This window comes from Corella eumyota, chromosome 6 (assembly GCF_963082875.1).
Source record: "Corella eumyota chromosome 6, kaCorEumy4.1, whole genome shotgun sequence".
Taxonomy (NCBI): Eukaryota; Metazoa; Chordata; class Ascidiacea; order Phlebobranchia; family Corellidae; genus Corella; species Corella eumyota.
Genome location: NC_137495.1, coordinates 10,517,581 through 10,523,094, shown reverse-complemented (window position 1 = coordinate 10,523,094; position 5,514 = coordinate 10,517,581). Strand labels below are relative to the sequence as shown.

Genomic DNA, 5,514 nt, shown 5'->3' with positions numbered 1-5,514 from the left:
ATTCACACCTAGACTGGCCAAAATAGATTTTTTAATATGATGATTAGTATCCGAACATTCCAAAAAATCACTATTTAACCTCCTATCACAAAAATTTATGGAACATGTGTTTGGTCTCGTAGTAGATAACAACGTTACACGATTGGAGTGATATTCGCCATGAATTTTGCAACGATCCAGTGTGAGATTTTATGCATTTTAAAATAGATCTTGCTGGGGCATCGCACACGAATATACCATAGGACTTCAAACAAAATTTAATACCATTAATGATAATTGAATTTTCATAAATTCGGGAAAGATCTGTGATAAATTCGCGTAAAAAAATGTCAGGATGTGGCATTTCACGTCGCAAACATTTATGGCTGCAATAAATACCAGCACAAATTGGTCGAGATTGAAAACCATAAATTGTAATTAAAATTGGGTGAATATTAAAGTCTGGCGAGTGTTGAAATAATGGTAAACCATCAATGTTTATTAAAAGATCAATATTGCAAGTCATTCCAACACTTTCATTTAAACTGAAAGTGTGAAGCAAATTTGATAAAGAATTTATCCAGTTGGGAAAATGAACATACTGACCATCACCCATTTCTCTAAAATTTAGATTTGAAGAAGGTAAAAGCGTTGAAAAACTACGTGGTAAACTTGGATGAAATTCATGAAGAGATTGAAGCAATCGAGTTATGCTGGCTTTAGGAACATTAACTTCATTTAATGCCCAATTTTGAACAACTTCCAAAATGGTGTATTTTTTATCACTAACCATTGTATGGTTATCAGAACATACACTTTTACTTTGCTCATTTTCAGATTCATATACTAAAGATTTAACAGACTCTGCTGAGTCTTCACTGGTTGAACTTGGTGGAGTTTTCTCCATAACTATAGGCACCGAAGTATTTAATAAATATTGGTTTACAGTATCATTTTTATTTCTTTTCGTTCTTCTCCATTTTTGAACCTTCGACAAATTTTCAAATCTTTTGTAATAACTTCTTTTGGGTTTCCTTTTTAACATATCTTAAACAAAAATACTTAAATGGGCGTCTAATACTTAAACATATAGCAATAATACCTAGCTTTTTTAAAAGGTTTTCTAGGCTTTATAATTATTTTTTTCTATTATACCTTACCCTAAGCACTTTAAATAAAAAATTAAGTTAGTTAAAGTTACAAAAGCTTGTGTTAGAATTTTCTTCAGTGTATAGATTGGTCAAGGAACAACCCCCTTTGTGTTATTTGCTTATGCTTGCCTTATTTGCTTATGCTTTTATCTATTTATGTAAGATCTGAAAATATCTAAATATACTAATAAAACCAATACGATGACACATTCAAACCAGTTATTTATAAACAACCCTAGTAGGAAATGTGCACTAATTTTCCAAGTTATCACTACTATTAACTTTAACTATACTTGCTTGCCAGCTTGCCCGAAATATATAAATGAGTTTAATTTACGACCCTACTTGCTCAAACCCTAGGTAATGTAATATCTACTCTTTTTTCGATAAAAGAGGTAATAGTACTACATTATCTATCACTAAGCATACCTCGCAAAACATAAGTTTTAAGTTAGCCCGCACCAAACGCCCTAAAAAGTTCAAAAATAAATTTAAATTGCGACTCAAAGACAAATGCCACAAATAAAATCCCACGTTTTTAAAAATGCTTTTGATTGGGTGTTTTACGCACGTGACTTATTTCAATTTAGTTTATCCTCTTTTTAAAACTACATAGTTCTTTCGACGGATATAAATTATACAACATAAATAATGTAGTGTTACGCATTAGTATCACGATTACATGTGTGTGTTTTTTTAAACGTTGATTTATTTACTTTTTTATTCACACATCAATAAACAAGATTTTAGCAGCACACTGACCATAATTTTATAAAGTTTTTGTTCGCAATACAAAAAAAGACGGTACAAGACTAAAGGCAAACCTTGCATAAAATATATAAAACCCGTTACAGTTTTTCTATAATAGGCCGAGAGTTACATAAGCCAAACATGATCTATTTAAGTTTATCTGATTTGACCATCGGTTGGTTATGCCAAACAATTGCCGTGAGTTTCCGATTGTCGGCCACAGAAAAATCGAATATAATTTCTGACTGGGATGGCAGCTTCTTCAAAATTACTTGTAATTTTTATATATTTTTTCATTAGCTTATCGATTTCTTCTTCGCAAACCTCTATCGTAATCTAAATAACAAAATTTAAGTACAACTACACAAATTTCCAAAGGCATTTAATATTAAGAATTATTTTTATAGCTTATGGGCCTATTAACTTTAATAAAACAATCACATTCCTTTAATATTTATTGCTGTGCCCCATAACACATCTGCCATAGGTTTATCAATATCCGCTTTTCACATGTAATGTACCTGTACATTTTTGAGATATTTTTTGCTACCTTATAAAAATCAGTTGCATTTTGAAAAGCTACTGTGGTATTATTTTTTTTAACTTGTCCCGATATTGCCTTGGTTTCACCAAATATGCCATCAACAACATCCTGTCCATGCCCGGTGGCGAAATACCTCTAATGTTTGGAACCTAACTTATTCTGTAGTTTTGCGGCAAAATTGTTGAAGTTGTAGACTTTACCTACAACAAATGCGTTTCGGATGCCGTCTCTATTCTTCGTAGGTGCTTCGAGCTCAAAATTTTACTTCAATTACTGGATGGAAGCCCTATAAAAACAGCACGGCAACGAGCCCTATTAGGTGACTACGGACATCAAGATTTCAATCTGTTTTTTTTCTTATGTGAACGAATTACCGCACGTTCAAAAACTTGCAGAGGAAAATCCCCAACTAAATTTGCTACCACAGTTTTCAAATTAAGTATTGCAGTCGTATAAAAATGTTATAAGCGAAGTTGTTTTTTACAATTTTGGTGGGCTGCGAAACACCTGGTTTAATCCCATAGCTGAAACAATTCCGGACAAACAAATATTGATTGGATTCCGGACATTCCGGACAAACAAATATTGATTGGATTTATACGATGCCTATGCAATGTCCAAACGTAATAGAAGAAGTTTCACAGTTGTATTTGGATGGCAACCAAAACTTTGGTATACCAAAACACCACGCCTCTGTGTTTTTGGATAATAGGCAAAGGGCATTGAAAAGGTTTGAATTTGGCAGCAAAGTTTTGGATAGGTTGCACAAAAAAAAAAAGGTAAGGACCTTTTTAAAACAAAAATTGGCACTAAAATTTTCTTGGACAGGAGTAATTGTTTTAGCAATATGCATTTTATAGAAACCTCTACAAACTACTATATTTGTTTTCTAATTTTTTAAGTACAAAAATTGATGATTGATTACATGTTTTGCAGATATTTTAAGCTATACAATGTTCAAGAATTTTGCGGCAGATAATCTTGCTAAAGAATTGCAGATATGTCTTTCTGGTGCACCTGACTGCGTGGCGGTCGGGAAAAGCGAAGAAATAAAACTCCTTTGGATAGCTATAGTGATGATAGTATTGACACGATTCCATGTGAAGACATTGACGATATTAGCGATAACGCGTAAATAGTTTAGAGTCCCTTTTGCCTTCGTTCGTTTTAATAAAACCAAAAACGCAACATCTTGCATTGACTTTTAGACTTTAACATAGACAGAAGTAGGATTATTAAAAATCTTGGTTTGGCATTCTAGTATAATTTGTGCATGGCCCATGTTTGGATTAAGCTTGAAATTGAATCAAACTGCTAGCATGACACATACTCGGTAATCAGGCATGGGCCGGATGTTCACCTTCCGGTCATACGATAGGGATATAGGCATGGTATATCTATGGGCGTGTATCAATGGACCAGGGATAAATTTCATACTGGGTAATGTTCAAACTTTTGTTGGAAATTGCGTCCATTTTAGAGTATATTAATATCATTTTTTAAATTTTTTTATGTATGATATTGTCGGGAAAGGACAACGGTATACTTTTTTGACCTGCCTCAAAAATATAACATTGCATTTATTGTGTTTCATTATGATTATAAAATAGTGGTTTAAATTTACAATTGAAGAAGTAAAGAATTATAGACTTAGGACAGATAACACGTTACAGTAAACATAAAAATGGCAGATTTGTTATGGTATTCCATTGATAAATGTTTGCTACGTTACCTTTATTGTTTGCTTTTGGCTAAATACTTTACCACTAATACATAATTTGGATTCAGACTTGACCTATATTTGTAATAAGAATATTAGCAATAAATACTTATTTTATTAAATTAATTAACTAGTACATATCTGTTACATAAAAGTTTTTTTAAATAATCGGACGAGAGACCTTTTTTACCCTTTAACTTGGTTACTTCGCAAAGGTAAGTTACAGTCAAATTTGCAATTCGTAAAGCTGGTAATTCACCTTTAATTAAATACGGGTTTCTTTATGATGGTTAAGTTAAAAAGTTAATTTTTTTATCGAATGAATTTAGTTACGTAATATATCCGTGGACTTCTGAATAAACCTAGCTTTATTTTTAACCTGACGTTATGCCAACACTAGTGAAATTGAAAAGTTGTTTATTTAATTCAAAAATCGTGTTTTAGTCATATATAAAATTATTGTCAGAAGTGGGATTCGAACCCACGCCTCCATTCGGAGACCAGAACACCCATCGCCCCACAACGGCGAAGATTTCATCTTGAGTCTGGCGACTTAGACCACTCGGCCATCCTGACACATTTTGCATTACGAAACTCATTAAATTAAAGATATCCTGTGGCGAAATTTCTAATTATAATTGCTATTATGGGATAGTTGATACAAAACTTTGACTTACTTTTTTCAAAAATAAACGCTTAATTTACATTATGTCAAAATTCATTTTTACTAACCAACATATGCACACCACGAAGGGAAAATATTTTTTTTAGAATATATAGATTTACCGAGAAAACAAATTTAAAAGTTCATTAAAAAGATTTGCAAATATAAACCGCAAAACTATAACAACTATTTATTTTTAAATCAGAAAAAAAGACTACTTTTTAGAAATTAATAAACTTCACAACAATAGTTTAAAAACATGAATAGGCGTTCCTGGGGATCGAACCCAGGATCTCCTGTTTACAAGACAGGCGCTTTACCACTAAGCCATAACGCTCTTTTTGCTTATTAAGGTATTAAATTAATATCAAAGTAAAATGTAATAATGAAAATAAAAATGTTTATTGTTTATATATTTTTTGCTTATTCTCGTTCACTCTTTTATAGGTTAAAAGCTAAACAGCTTATAAAAAATATAAATTTTATTTTTTTGCACTACTTTTTGGTCTCGTCGAACCGGTATATTGGTTTAACTCGACCACCCGCCATTATCTAAAAGCCGATACATTGGCTTTGGCATTACGCCACTTCCGGGGTAATTAAAAGAAATTACTTCGCTTGTTTGCTTTGAAAACCGAAAGGAGAATCGTGAAAGCTGATTGGTTGGTAGTATCAGCTGATCGATAAAAACAAAAAAAGGGGAATT

General features: G+C 32.1%; 1 non-coding gene across 1 annotated transcript; it reads right to left on the bottom strand.

The window, feature by feature from the left end:
* Positions 1-5,073: 5,073 nt before the first annotated feature.
* Trnat-ugu (transfer RNA threonine (anticodon UGU)) lies at positions 5,074-5,145 on the bottom strand. The gene has a single exon. It is a non-coding gene; the product is annotated as a tRNA-Thr (tRNA).
* Positions 5,146-5,514: the final 369 nt, after the last annotated feature.